We start from the raw sequence: 16,871 nt of genomic DNA on the forward strand, positions 1-16,871 counted from the left end.
TTTAGTTACTTTTCACCGTTTTATCTGCCCATGTTGGATCTGAAATTTTGAATTTATCCCTTTAAGCAGCCATAACTATGACGCCATGTTGAATTGCGCATATATGCCACACGCCTTTCGAAAGCTCTTTTCAAGACAAACATTTTCCGCCCTTGGTCATTAAAATCCGTCCATACCAATTTTGGACAGATGGGGGGTAAAAGTGACGTGGATCGTCCCATATATATAATTTTACTTTGTTTCTTACGGGAATTTAAAAAAATTTTTATATAGTTGCCACTAAGTTGGTCTGCGACAAAGAAAGTTTCTCAATTACATGGTTTTCACGGACACACATGAGTCATGCAACGAAGAACATGGCTGATTCTGTATGTAATTTTGACGAATATTCGACAATGTATTCTCCGACTTCACTTTGACTATTGGTCCATATTCATAGGTGAGATCTACTGTGTTTAATGTAAATCAATGCGTCGACACTGTTTCTTTTATTGGATATTGATACGAGACATTTGTAATGCGTTTAGTTTTTTATGGTTCTGAAGAAGGCCAAGTAAGGCACGAAACGTTAACGATTGTATACTATTATTGAAATTATTAAATATAATTTTAACATCTTGTAAATGCTCGAAAATTGGCCGTTTTAAATTCTTTTGCAATGTTTATTTTTATTAAATGATCTCGGTTAAACAAAAATATCGCATTGATACGTAAACACATGATATATATATACATACATATTGCGATGTTATTTTTCGTTAAAAAATAAATCTTTTATTCGCCTCTTCGATCGTCGTCTTAAACGTTTCTTTTGCAATGCTCACTTGTATCAAAATGCCTCAGTTTAACATTTCGTATCGATAAAAATTGCGATTGATTGTGGCGTTTGAAGAAAACTTATGAAAAAGATAAAATAGATTTTTCTTACCGTAAATACGAGTGTTTTATCACATTAATAAACGAAAACAGCGATGCTGCAGAGAATTATTTCAATCACGTTAATGGAAGTCCCTTAAACGGAACGATAATAGCAACGATAGCGTACATCTCTGGTTTACTCCGACAAACCGCAAAACATTTCGTCGTCACAAGATATCGAATGGCAGTGTAGAACTTCGACGTCTCGGCGAAACCGATATTCCGACGCGATCTCATTTCTGTCTCCGCATTGAAATTAAGCCAAACGATTATAATGACAAAAGCAATAATAATACGGCGGTACTGATGATGCAATTAGTAACGGGATCTCGACGCTGTCAATCGTGAGTTCTTTCTACGAAACGTGAGACACAGTCAATACATGGACATAATGGAAACTATCTTTGTGATCTGGCACAAACCATTTAAAATTCTCAAAAATTATAAATTGCGTACAATTTTTCTACAAAGTTGTAATAAATACGCTCTTCCGTTTCTCCTCTATAAACTATGTTTGCTAACAAAATATTTAGAATCCAATATGATTGTTATTTGTTATCATAACAATGGTAGTAAAACATAAATGTATTGATAAAATTACATGTCATTAGAAATAAGTGATCAAAATACAATTTGTTAAAAAAATTAATTTATATATACATAGAAAAATATTTTTCTATGGCACATATTTTTATTTTTAATTAAAAAATTAAGCTTATACAATTAACTGTAATTTTAATGCTAGCGATGCTTATAAGGTTATATAATATTCACCCATGATACTTAACATATTACCGTATGTATTACTAATTAATAGCGGTTTATGGCAAATAATAATATTTAATATCTGAAGCTTTTAGAAAAAATTGTGTTAATTGCATTAACGTGTTACGGGCACTGAGCTATTTCGCGATTGTAGAACGACCGTTTCATTTCAATACTTTTGATTTAGCTATATAGCCACCGCCTCGCGACGGCGAGTACCAAATTGGCGCCCTAATAAGAGGATTATCTGGCGACGTTATTGTGTTAATCTGCGAGATAGCCGTCCACTTCAATGTGCTTGATTTAATGCGTCGCGCGCGCGCATATATTCACGTGACAAATCACGGCGGAATCTTTCGAATAGTACGGTACTAATATAGAGAATTGCCGGACGTGGTTGACGTGCGATTGAAAATAGACGCTTCCGGCTTCTCCTTAACACGTAATGTGTGCCACGGCGACTTGCTGCGAGTCGCTTTCAAATCGAACCGCAGCTCAGAAATCGAACACGGACGGACAAGTCCGCCGAGTAATATCAGTCATCCGTTTTCTCACATGCTTCGTTTCGATACACACTGTACATAAACTTAATAAAATTCCGGAATTAAAAATTAAATTACTTGACATGGAAAGGCTTTATAGTTTTATGTATACGTTGACAAACATTTTAAACCGATATTTTAATCACTCAGGAGAAATATGTAATTAAATAATTCAACAAGTAGACCTTGACAAATTAATTATATATGTAGTCGTACACGCACATATTAGACAGGCTCAATAGAGAATTAGGTTGCTGAAATTCTCTTTTTTCCATGTTAGCTCTAAAAAATCGTGCTATTTCATTTGCAATGGTTGCCATCAGATACGTCGATCAAGATCGACGAAGTCCTTGCGGAGTTCGCCGAATAATCTAATCAGCAACGTGTGACTTAAAGCAATTTATGGCATTGGCTTATCTTATCATGGCAGTTCTGACGTTCGCTCCCGAGTAGCGAAATCTCGTAAAGTGCAATATAGCAGCCGTGTAAGTCGTAGGTGCAACGATCTTCAAGATGACTCAGACCCCCTTAATAAATCGGCGACGTTAGAAGTAAACGTTTCCCCAGTGAAACATTTGCTACTTTTTCCCCTTTAACGTATCCCTTAAGAGCAACATTTATCCGATTAAAAATATCGAATGGTAATTCGATCGTAAAAATGTAAATGGATAACTGTCCTGTATTGTGTGTTACTTCCATATATGAAATTAAAAGAAAGTTACATAAAGGGAAAAAATTCATCGAGAAGAATTCAATACAGAATCACGTAGTATAACAATTTCGCGGAATAAAATGTCGCTACTTTCTTCTCAGTAAGTTGTAATCGGTGATTTTCAATAAGCTGTATGTCGTGTACTGTACCGAGGAAACTTGGTATTGATACTCTTTCCTGCGAAAGTGTATCTGAAAGAGCTGTGTAAAATCCAGTGTAGGTTCGAGAGGTTTCAAGAAAGTCGCCGGAAATAAGCTTCTACGAAGGAAAGGTCCCCGTCACACAACCCGCGTGTATATGTCGCAATTAACCCGAGAGAAAAAAAAAGGGCACGTAGGAATATTCCCAACCAGTTTTTCGAGAAACAGTAGAAGAAAATTGAAGAAGAGAGGATGATAATTATAATTTAGTCAACATTATAATTTTTCATAGTAAAATGTTCCTCGAGCAAGTGTCAATTATCCATTAAAACAGCATTATTAAAGATGACTATAAAGTAACAATAATTGATATTTTTGTTAAGGGTAATTATATTAAAAATATTCTTTATTTATAAAACATTAATATTATTATATGTATGTTATATATAAAAATAACTTTATCCAATATCCAATATCAAGGAAAATGTTGGAAATTATTTTTACAAACAAGTTTTCAAATAAGAATATTCGCTGCTTTTCCTCGTCGAAGAAGGGACACGCTTATTTCAGCTTTAAATAAAATATGCTTCACAATTTTCGAGGAAGGTTGGATCGTCAACATTCCCCAAAGGCACTGCAACTCCCGTCAATATTGCAAACTAGGAGGAGAAAATCTCATTTAGGAAAATTGAAAAATCGCACCTTCCACTTTAGTTGCGCAACTGCAATTGTACACAGGACATTTTTAATTAACCGGTGATGAAGAACGCGTCAAATGCAGAAATCTTTTAACGAGACGAGAAACAATTCTGAAGGCATTCTGCGCGATCTCATCGCTCTGCCATTAGAGAGAATTTTTCGTTAAGTTAAAAGTGACATCCTTAAACGAGGAAATCCGAGAAACAACTCGCGTAACTTTGTTTCGAGCTGCTTTGCAAATGCGATTATATGCACAGGAGAAAATTTAATTAACGCAAACAAAATAGCATTACATTATAACGTAAACTCGCCGGCACAAAGTGGAATACGTATAGTGAATGTCGTATGAGAGAACTCACGTTTTCTGTTTTTCTTCTTCACATAATTTTTTTTATTAATAAATTCCCGATATCGGCGATTTAGCAAAATCAATAGTAAGATATAAGACGAAGAAGAGCACATAACTGTATGTTCATAAATATACGTCAAATGCATATAAAAGATATTTTTCATAATATAGACTATTATTTCATAATATAGTGTTATTGTGTATAACACAAATCAATAATGATAACGAGATAAACTATCTCGCTTTTACATGATGTAAAAGAGAAGAATTTTATATAAGAAGAAAGATGCGCAATCGTTTCTCATGCAATCTTCTGTAGAAATTGCACTATAGAAAATTCCTCTTTTGAATATCAGGCAAAAATACAGCACTACCTCGTTGCATAAGATATAAAGAAATTCCGCTCTCTACATGTACATTATGCATACGAGAGATCCTCGATACCTTTACTTTTTAATTCTTCAATACTTTAATCATTTAAATACGATCTCTTCAACAAAAGAGAAGAATATGTCGATGTAAAATATCGTGTACATTACTTGCTAATCATCCTACATTGCAAGCAGCTATATCGTATTTAACGTATTTTAGATAAAAAAATTCTTTTTTAATAATATCAATTTTTAAATATGTAAATATGAAAAATACATAAATATGTATATACATATTATAAATACATACGTACATGCGACATTTTCCATGAATTAAAGGAGACTCTGTCTCGTCCTAGAATTATTTTTATACACAACAGAAATATCTACTCCGCTGAACTATGAATCATAAAAGTTAAAGGTTTATAGGATATTACGAACATAATGGAACAAGTGTTGCGATATAGAAACTATTGTTAAAGATACAATTTGCCTCCCACATTTTTTTCCGATATCTCACTTAGCCTTTCGGTCGAGTGTCGTTCGTCTCATGGCAAAAAAAATACTACACAAAGATCCTTTTATTATCCTTTTTTTAAGAGAGAAAAATCCATTACCCTTTATATTCGTGCACAAAAATACACCTATACCAAATAATAGTAAATCGAATTAAACATGTTTCGGAGAATTCATACACCGCATGAATATTCAACTTTATTTAAATTTAAAATAATAAAACAAATTTATATATTACTTATAAATATCAATTATAATTAGTATTCTACTAAAAACAATATGAAGACAAATTTTAATAAATTAATCCTGTATTGAGTTAAAATTTATATTACTTAATGTTATAGCCATAATAGCTTTCCAATTGAAGCTATAATAAAGAAAAAAGAAAAAGCTCATAATTAATATTTTATTTGTTTCAGATTAAATTAATTCTTATTTTAAACGCATTTAAATTTCCCTCGGGGAATATCGATTCAATTATATATAAATTTTTGTTTATCTCCGCAATATCTCCGCATATTACGCGGGCAAACGAGAAAAGAGACGTAAGTGTGATCACGGCGCAGAGACTCCCACGGCATATTTCGCAACGCGAGCGCTATGCAAAATTCTCTTTGACCGCGTAGCGGGCAATAAAAAGCTCCGCTAGATGAACAATTCGAACGCGCCGGTCGCGGGTGCACCCATGGAGAATGGGAGTAGGCGCGCCGCGCCGTTCGTAGGTATGTTATATTCGCGGGTGGAAATAAAGCACACGGAGAGGCTACGGTTCGCAAACAGACTCGGCTGGCTTCGCCAGTCACTTGACCTGACATTTAATGCCATTACACAAGTCGCGGCTACTCGTTACTCTTTGTTCGCTCGGCGCAGATGCCTATTTACCGAGATGACGGTGTAAATGGAAGAAAACAAGGCCTGATATACATATACCTATATCTATATACGTATCGTTACACGAGAAACATAATGACGATCGCGCGCTGACTTATTCCAAAGGTTGCAACTTTCTTGCATTCCCTCGGTACGCAAGGGCGATCTATTTTATCGCTCACACGTATGCGCATATCGATTCATCGCCTCGATTAACACCTCGCTCATGAATAGTAAAAAAACCGTGATATATTACGGAGAACGAATATATACATTGGTATGCATTTGGAACAGATAGACTTTTGCATATCACATACCGTGAAACGTACACGCCTTACAATTCGATTCTAGATTATTTGAGATAAAAAGGATGCAATTATATCCCTCGATTTGCATGAGATAGATTATAAGCAACACAAAATAGATAAATTGGAAGATATCGTGAAATTATCTATTCATCTAACAACTTTTTTAGCAAATTGAATGAATTGGATAAAAAAGTGGAGAAATAAGTAAGATGCCATCAATTTCGTTAAAAAAATACACATTGCAATATGTATATAATATAAAATATATAAAAAAGATATAAAACATAAAATAAGTAAACCGGCGCGATAAATAAATCGTCAGTATGCTGAAATAACAATAAGCGCGCTGTTGTTCTTCTCATGTCTTCTGCAATCATAACTCGTGGGATCTTTTATGAATCACAATAGGGTCTTATGCCCTCAGAGGGACAGATCAATGATCGGCACACACGAGATCACATTTCGTCGCTCCCGCGAGGACGCCTTGTCGCAATAAATAACGTTTATGCTAATATACCCCCGCTGTAAAACGATCGCTCTTCGTAGCCCGTTATAAATGCAAATTTCGTTCGTCGGTCCGTTATCATTTTATTACGAAAGCAAACGCTCATTACGCCTGTTAAGTGACGCGTAACCGGAGTGCCATTAGCGGAGTGCCGTAACATTTACGCGATCTCGGAGTCTGCCCGACGATTGCGAGCTCCATCCGAACCACCTTTATCTGGATTCATCCACTACTCCGTCGTTGAAGAGTATACTTCTCTCCAATCTCGCTCCTCCTTTACCACTGCATCATTCATGCACTCGATCGTATTTTCTCGTCTGGATTAGCTAATTCTGAGCCACCGATCTTTCTCCCTCCGTTTCTCTTTTCCTACGCTTTGATGTTATAGACGGACAACGGAAAGACTCGAGTCGCCCGGAATTAGTACTCAAGTTGGTGCGGTTCGAGTCTATAACATCTTCCGTTCAACAGGCAGAATTTCTCCCGTCGATATTTCACGACGTAGACCGCTACCGTACCCTCGCCTTCCATTTCGATGGGAATTATTTATGATCTCGCCTGTCCACGAAAAGCGTTTGATGCATTATATATCGTCGCTCCCAAGCTTGCCTGATCGATGTACTACTTGATGAACCAGCGTCTCTATCACGATAATTGACATTAGATGCTTGATGCAAGAAGTGACGGGTTAAATAGTTCGTGGTAAAAGTACCGTGTATAAAATATTAAAAGATTTTCGTGTAGAACTTACTATCATGAGAGTGAATCGATTGTCGCATCGCGTGTCAACGCGACGTACTCTTTACGACGTCTGGTGACATATTAACTCAAACATTTCATTGATTGCCAGGCGGCTGGAATATTATTGACGTCGCTGTGACTCATCAAGGCTAGATATCAAATGTATAAAGAACTGCCGGCTCTACTTTCCGAAGTTTCAGCACCCGAAAGAGAGCAACCGTAAAATTATTTATTGAAATACGCGCCTTCGCGATCGTTCGTGTTCCCCTTGTTAATAATTCATGTGTGTCCATGGATCGCATGGAAAGCAGAATTTTTCTTTGAATATTTTGCACAGTTGTACGTGACCGTCTATACATTTCATATACTGGTATCATAAAATGTTTGTATAACACTTGATAATACGTATATGAAACGTTAAAATCGAACGCGTATCTTAAATATAGTCTCAGACACTAAATTTTTCATACTTACAATAATTTAATATAAACTTTATAAAAATGTTTCAAACAATAATTATATTTATATAGAGAATATTTTAAAAAACAAAATATATCTGCGCTTCCTAAAATATTATTGCTTGTCGCATGTATATAACAATGTGCAAGTTGTGCTAATCAATGACTAAGCCGTTTCAATTAGCTCGATAAGATATCGGCAAAGTCATATAATTACTTACCTCTATGAAAACGCGAATTTCAACGGTTCACCCGTCTTTAGAGTCTGCCCAAACTATCCGAAACCACATATGAAAGAGGAACATATCCCGTGATTCGAAGACGTACCTACTATATGTAATAGCGAAAGTTACTCCAATTTGCAAGGTTTCCATTGCTGGACGTGATCAAGTCGGTGCGCACTGTGCCCCACAATAGGCTACATCTCCATATCCCTTACGTAGCGCAGGTACTACGTACGACCGCAACTTTGATTGGTTCGAAATTGGTTTTGAGCTCAATCAGACACGTGTGTATGTATATGTATATGTATATATGTATATATAATATATATGTATGTATGTATGTACATGTGTTGTGGCATATACTATGCATATATGTATGTGTCGTCATAGATATTAATTCCGATCCCCTGTCGACAATGCGACGAAATAGCCCATCTGATCGTAAAATGAAATGACTCATTGTGCCCGGCATTACACAAACAATGACATCGAGAGAGCGCGCGTTTAAAATAACAGAGACGTAAAAATAATATACCACTCGTATGGTAAACAAAGAAAAGCGAGCGAAGTGTTCTCTCGCGAATGTTTCGAGAATAAATAAAAAATAATAATTTTAAGTAAAAGATGATATTAAATTTTGAAGTATATTTTTCACTTGTTGTTTAAATTTGTTTTTTTCCCCTATAAAAGTACTATAAAAGTAATAGTATTAAAAGATATCAAAAGCTTGCGCCAAACAGATTCGTAAAAAGTTATTGCGCAATATAAATTTTTCCATATTATCATTTCGATATCGTTTTGACCACATTCCCATCTTTACTCTTCTCCCCTCCCCCTCATTTGACACAGATTTCTTGAAAAGTATTCGCATGATTAATAAAAATATATATCAACGTCATGGATTTTTTTAAATTTGGACAGATTTTGACAACAATCGGAAGTATTTTGTAATTAAAAACATATTAACGTATAAACACGGGATTACGACATGAGGAATATTATATTTTAATAACGTTTTAATATCGAGCCTGAAAAGGCTAAATATTGAAAACAACAAAAGCATTCATAAAGCGAACATTCATGCATTAATCATTTACTATCACCGATCATTATTGTCTTCCACGAACGTCGTTTTCCTCGTGACTCTGTTTGCATAAATTACAGGCGGGCTCCCACAGCCCGTGAGAGATTATTGCGTTTTCGTGTTGCGCGCTAAGGGCCCGGGGGCACTTACTTAGCATCGGTGTCCTACGGGGACACGAATTAAAAATCATAATGGTGCTCGCGTTGCGTGCGCTCGTGAAGAGAGTATCACGTCGTGACGTGGAGGCATGCGTACGCGAAGGCATGCGAAGGAAAATAGGCTGTGGAAGCTCGTGAGAAGCCGTGTAAGCCGAGGGCGACAAGGAAACACGTTTAGATAAAGTTCCTTAATTTGTAGAGAAAGCTCCTTTAAGCGTTGCCGTAAAAATTGTTCGATATCGGTACAGGATAAACTACTCGGGGCGATTAAAGTGCTTGCAAACTAGCGTAAATTAATTTTGAGGTTGCCTAGCTCTTATAGAGCCATCTTAAAGTCAAGAAAATTACAAAATCAAAATATTTAAAGCATCGTTAAGTGTTTTAGTAACAGCAAGTATTATTAAATGTCATTAAAATATGAAAAGCATAAAAATATAAAAAATGTTTTCGAGGCGTGTTTTGTTCTACATATTCAACTCACAATTTTTGCTCGTATTAATCGGTAATTATTGACGTAAAAAGCTGTTGGCCTAAATGCTGGCCTTAATGGAAAGGAAAATAAAATAATGAGACCAACGAACCGCGAGGTATAAATACTTTACGATGAGTACGACGTTACATTTTTGTAGCCATCGCGACGTGCGTTTATTAATAAATCCGATGGTGTGCCAGATAACATTTACTTTTCTAAGGAAAAGGGATCACGGCAATTGCGTTTCCCACCGCGAAGTATAACATCGCATGCTTGCGCTTCGTTCTTCAACACAACGTAGAAGAAAAGGTTTCGTGAAAGACGGCGGTGTACATTCCGCGCATTGCTTTTTACTGACGAGTCGTCTGCCACGACTTTGTGTACAAGGTGTTTCATTCTTCCGATTGTTGAGCAGCGTCACGAGTGGCAACCGATGTGATACTTATGACATTCTTGCGATCGTAAACGTGAACGTGGCCGCCTTTCAATTCACTTCTAAAAAGTCTAAATTTTCCCCTAATCTTCTTTTAAAGAAAAAAAATGTTTAAAAGAAATACATAATTTCATAGGTAGAATAACGAGAGAATTTAAAAAGAAGAAAACACTTTTCGAAGTTTTCGAGCACAAAATTACTTATTCTCCAAACTCACTCCAAAGAATAAGTAGCTTAAATCGATTACAAAACAACTTAACGTGAAGGAATGATTTCATAAAGTAGAATTTTAAAAAATAAATTATTTTCATACCTTTAAATATATCTTGCATCATTATTTAATTTTAAAAAAGCATCCATATATTCGATTATTTTTTATTAAATAATATTAGGAACAAAAATTCAAAAAATGAATAATCAAAAGCATTTGATAAATTTTACATATTGTTCCTACATCGGGAAACGAAATTTCGAGGTGTGTCGTAGCGCGTGAAACATTCCACAATATTCAAATGTCCGAGTTTCTCAGTTTGCAGTTTCCAACGCGCGACGCAGAACATTTTTAATATAAATTCACGTTGCAGTATCAACATCGCATACTGCTTTGCAAAAAAACGCCCGCCTCTGTATTCGACTCGATATAAAAGCGACGGGCAAAAAAATCCGGACAGAAATTCAACTGCGTAATATCCTTCCCGAGCCGGCCGAAATATATATCGCGCTCTGCGAGAGATATTTATCAACGGAGATTAAAACGGGACATCTCGCGTGTACCCTCGTACACGAGCGCGCACCACACTCGCGCATTCGGATACCGTAAGATTTCGGATCCGTCCCATCGAGGTGCCTCGCTATTCGACATGCAGAATAATCCGATAAAAAGTAAGCTGCGCGTTAGAGAGAGAGAGAGAGAAGAGGAAAGATTGTTTCTCGCATTGACGCATATGCAAATCGATCGGCATTCGATCCGCGTCGTAGCTGAGAACCTCGGTTCTCCTACCATCGCTCATTGTAAATTCAAATGGCAGAAACGCACGATCGTGATATATTATGATTGTAACCTGATTAACAGTCTGAAAATGCAGATAATCGCGTTGGCTAATCCCTATCGCAGTTTGGATTAGAATTGTTACGCCAAAGACGACCGTAATATTCCACTATTATTTGATAAGCAGAGTGTTTCGAAGCTTGGTTATATACAGATGGACTATACGTAGTGTCCTAGATTTCTCTCATCTACGATTTCTTTGACCAATTTGGAGCTGAGTTCGTCTTAATGAAAACACACGGAAGATGTCTGCAACATTAATGTTTAAATGGAAATCTTATTGAAGGCTTCGAAACTAGCTTTGAAATAAAAGATTTCACTATCTATTTTATATAAAGCTCGTTTGAAATTAACGCATAGCAACTTCCCTAAATATTCAATTTAAATGTTATTAGTGTCACGGCTTTTATGATTCAGACACAATTTACTCCGAGTAATGACATGCAGCGTGAAAAACGGGAATGACCCGCATATTGCGTTAATCCGAAATTCGCAGTTGCTGAGATTACCCGATAGCAAAACGAGAGAGAATAGAGATGAAAATCTGCCCGACGGAAATGCTTAGCATGCAGCGCGGATGCATTCTCTCGGTTAACGTAATTTTGCATGCTCGCGTTGTGTCTCGCATGCGCGTTCCAACGCCACCGCGCCGTCCCGCGTCCGTCGCGTCGCGCGTCGTCGTGACTCACAGAATGAAAAGTCAACGTTACCGCGTATTATTTTTTTCGTCGCTTCATTATTATCCCACGAGCGCTGGATTGCAAGGTGTCTCCTTTTGTTCCGTATATCGACCGGGAGCTCCGTATCGTGAGTACTATCTTAGCGCTTTGTATGTTTAACAGAGTCTAGTCGATAGCTCGACGCTTTAAAAGCGCGGATAATCAGCACGACAGCACAGGCGAAGCGCTTAAAAACAAAACAAAAAACGAGGAGAAAACCTAGGCTGGCAAGCGCGATCGCGCAATCTTCGAACTGTTCATAAATCATGACTCAAGCTTCCTCTGAAATCGCCTGAGTCATTCTTGCAGGTTCGGCGCGCAGAACGCCTCTTTATACTCTCTCGATAATGCGCGCCACAAAAATTCTGTTGGACGGAAAATTACTTGGAGTAAATTCGAACTAATATAATACGGGGAATCTAGTCAAAGTAACGGCGTTTGTCGCGATGTACCGTTGCGTATTTTATGCGATTGTGTTATTGGAGTGCGTCCTTTACCTGGCACACAGATCTCATCCTCGTTTCAGGATTGCAATTTGCAATTTCAGCGCGGTGCGCTTTATCATCGAATAACGAAATGAAATTACGCCGTAAATTCCACAACGTTGGAATTCATTATTTGATTAATCGTTACAAAGCTTTGATCGTTTCGAGTAACGATATAGCGCACGCGCTGCTGCGACCGCGGTGGAAACGATTTATCTGCGAGCTAGATCTGCAATCGTCCTCGTTTGTGGAGTTTGGACGCTTCGTTCCAGGAAAAATAAGAGCAGCACACACACACGGGCAAGTGGATTGGACGTTTTCGACGCTTTCTAGCGTCGTTTAGAATTTAGAAGCTCGTAAAGATTGTGCGCGCGTCTCTCCACACTTAGAATTCCGAAGAGGAATGGACGCGTGATTTGGTGATTCGAAAAAAAAAACGGAGGGCAATCGGGGAATCACTTAACATTTTATCGATGCCCGAAGGTTAATCGTGCGTTAAGCGTTTCCCACCCCGCTAATCGCCCGTGCGAAAAGCGTGGGTGATAAACGAGCGCGGCGAGGAAAAGTTATGGGCATAATTGCACGATGGGAACTCTCCGCGGTCACGTGTACGCCACTTTATTTATGAGATGCGGAAGAATGAGTGCGTGTGAGGCTCGCGTATCATCACTGTGAAATATTCCAGCGATGGCAAAATGCAACCCTAAAACCGAAAGCAAAATGATTAAGCACGATATCGTATAACACGTATATAAATGTTGAGGATCCATTTTTTTTTAACTTTATATTTCCCGATATTAGCAAGCTGAATATTGCATTGTAACTTGATAAATTGCTTTATATCTAAGTCTAGTCGTTAATACAAATACGCAGGAGTTGCTGAAATAAACGAATAAATAATAAATGTGTATTTATACGAAATCGCGAGCTTGCCGATTAAAAAGTAATGAATTTATGTTCAATTTAATTAGCTTATTATAATAACATTTATACAAATTTAATTCGTCAAATTATTTTATTCAAATGCCAAATCAAATCAGAAGAATGCAAATGAAATGCATTTATGTCGATTTACGTGATACTGCTGGAAAGAAAAGAATTGCGCCTTTTCGAGAAACGGCGTGGCGAATATTACGAGAGAAATAGTGATGCAATGATGCGTAATGGCGTACACAAAGGAAATTTCTTTAGCTGATTTATCGACGAGTCAAGGATTATTACATAATACAACATGCAACTCTAAGTATTCGTCGAGCTTTTAAGGATTCTTGAATATGCGGCCTTTTATAAGACGCGGAGTTGCAGTGAAATTAATGAAATTAAATAAAATATGGTAAACTTTCCTCAGAAAATTAATTATCGTCTATTCTATTCTGCATCACTTTGCCTTCTAGAGCCGTAATTATATCTTAACAAAGATAAAGAAGAAAATTCATTCAATTGGAGATATAAATTAAAGAACGCGCGAAGTCAATTATCTCTGTTCTCCGATGAAAATAGTTTCCTCAATAAAACCGTTTTTATATTGAATTAATCGCGCTGCAATTTCAATGGAAGATTCTTATATCTGTGAAACGCTGCATTAAATCCCCGTGAATTTATCCGACAAATCGAATCCCTATTAACGAAGGAAAATCAAATTGATTTCATCTCGCACTTCGAGAGCGGCTAGTAAACAGCCTTTATCGGAGTTTGTAGAATCGCGCGCAATGTCTCGCGCATTTCAATGAGCGACATTTTGAGATATAAATTCGTTCTTGCAGCACGGAGGCATTCAAATTAACCGCACTCGCAAACTGCAATTATTTATAATTAACGCCGACGCATAGTGTGTGTGTGTGTGTGTGTGTTATCGGACGTGCTTTTGTATAAATATGTCGCATTGCCACTGCGCGGTTTTCGGATTTGGCCAATTAACGACTAATGCACCACAAAATCAATATATCCTTGCCTATATCGAATATGTTGTCGTAAACTATAGTTTTACCACTTTCGTCGTTATGCATTCTATTTATATATTAACCAGTTTTTAAATCTGCTGCGCAGGTAACAGTTAAAGATATTATAACACCTCTAAATATTAATAAGATATATATTGTGTTTTCTCATTACAACACTAATATATCCAGAAATAGAAATTCTGATGTTTGATCAAATTATCGCGAAAGATTGCGACCAGATAAAACTCGATAATTTCGCGATGTTTGCGAATCCGTAATCGGAATTTATATTTAAATCTCACTTTTTTAACGAATTAAGATCTCAGGAATTTGTCGGTAGAGTCCGCATAAGTTCCTGAAATTTACACAGAGCGGAGAAAGTTCCATTATTCTTCTTTCTTTGTTCACGCGCGACTTCAAAACATGTAATAAATCTTCGAAATAATCGTTCGAAAATAATCAGAAGAATCATTATGATGTAACGAGTAGATGGTTAAATTAGTAACACCTTTCTAATGCTAATGTTTTAATATGTAATCAGATATTAACTCGTAACACATTTCTCATCTTGTGTTACGTTGTCGCTGTACTTTAACACACATCAATGATCTCTGATACGAATCGCTCTCACGTCGTAATTCGAATAAATCGTGTTTTACATACACGGAGAAAATTTTATATTAAATTTTACTATGCTGCCGAAATGCTATGAACATAGCATTCAATGCTATGTTCATAGCATTTAAACTTGTGGCGTCTTGATGGTCCGCAGTTGGTACGGCAGCATAGTAAAATTTAATATAAAATTCTCTCCGTGTATTCATATAACGACGCAATTAACAGAGCTCCACTCGCGACACAAATGGAACAATTTAAATTATCGGCGCGGACGGGCGAATAAAAAAAAAGAGCCAATTAATCGAAAATGCGACAAATCACTAAACGACAAACAGGACCACACATTGTTCTATTTCTCCGACAATTGCATTTAATTTATCCAACGGTAAATAATTCAATAACACAATAACACAATAACAAACTGTTTGTCCCGCTGTTGTTTCCGCTTGACTAATTCGCGAACATTTTCGACTTCTGCGCGAATGGGATGTTATAAACGACGTCTGTTGCGTATTATTACCGGTGACATAAGTCGCGGTTGCTAACAATAAGAGGTCAACATTTGAGAAGTCATGTCCATATACTTTGAGTGAATTTCCTTTGGTGGATATATATATATATATCCACCAAAGGAAATTCACTCAAAGTATTATATACTCAAAGTATATATATATATATATATACGGTGCCGTTTAGTTTACGGTCAATCGCCTCAAGCGACTGCGCCTTATTTTTAACCTTTTAAAGCAACCTCAACGGAACCGGCGCGTAGCCGTTCTTACGTGAAAATCGGGGCAACGAGAGATGGTGCAGCGCTCAGCCGCTCGACATCATAGTTTTGATCGACGCAGACGAAACGTGCGCTCGATTAAAGATGAGAATTACGATCGCGATAGCACTCGCGGTAAACTGGATCGGTCAATTAAGCGATACGAACAGTTATAACTATCCAATGTTACAAAGAGTTGCAACTGCCTTCGAGATGCAAAGTAATTAATCCACGTATATATGGAGTGGTGTTGATCGAGCTAAGATCAGTCTCGTCTAACTTTGGATAATAAGGTACGAACTTTACAAAGAGGTGCAATATCGATATAATCGTGGATTCTGTACTCTTTAGGAAAGTTTATTAATTAAGTAGAGAATAAATTTGGCATCATCTCCTTTCTGATGATTGATATCTTTTCCTGTTACAAGAAGAATGCGAAAGGCTGCGTGAATGATTGATTACTTTCGAGCGACTCCCATTTTGAGATATTATATGTCATTGCGTTCTCAATAATGTGTGTGTGTGTGTGTACCTACGTATATCGTAGAATTACATATGTATAGTTAAATCAATAATATCGTTAATACGTTTCAGTATGTTTAATATTTTCATTCGTCAATAATTATCTTTTTGTAATATTCGTAATAATCTTCTTTCGTTCGGACGAAGAGAGTTTTCGCTTCAAAACTCGATACTCCCGTAAGCGGTATTATTACAACGGGCGCAGAGTGTTCACTGCTGTTATTGTAAAATATGAAACTCGCCGATACATGATCGGTATTTGTACAACAGTGAAACGTTTATATTTGATATTTTTAATTTTTGTAGTCCACAAGCGCTCCGAGTTCACATGGCAAATATATCATATTTGATCATAACAGAACTGACACATACACACACGGCGCGCGGCGCTGCCTTTGACATAATTTCTCATTTAATTTAAAAGAAGATATATAGAAAATTGGAGAGATAAGGCTCTGTCGGATGTTCACACGTGGAAGGAAACGGGCTAATTAAGAGCCGATCG

General features: G+C 36.8%; 2 protein-coding genes across 6 annotated transcripts in view; one reads left to right on the top strand and one right to left on the bottom strand.

Moving 5' to 3' along the window:
* Window positions 1–16,871, bottom strand: part of LOC139780388 (uncharacterized) — a 55,872-nt gene that overhangs the window by 37,768 nt on the left and 1,233 nt on the right. The gene's annotated exons all lie outside the window — the stretch shown is intronic.
* LOC139780389 (cyclin-dependent kinase 4) overlaps window positions 1–16,871 on the top strand; it is an 89,936-nt gene that overhangs the window by 10,911 nt on the left and 62,154 nt on the right. The window lies entirely within an intron of this gene.

Source organism: Temnothorax nylanderi, unplaced genomic scaffold, assembly GCF_030848795.1.
Source record: "Temnothorax nylanderi isolate EJ_2023f unplaced genomic scaffold, tnyl_v1.0 TNYL_tig0275_pilon, whole genome shotgun sequence".
NCBI classification, from domain to species: Eukaryota; Metazoa; Arthropoda; class Insecta; order Hymenoptera; family Formicidae; genus Temnothorax; species Temnothorax nylanderi.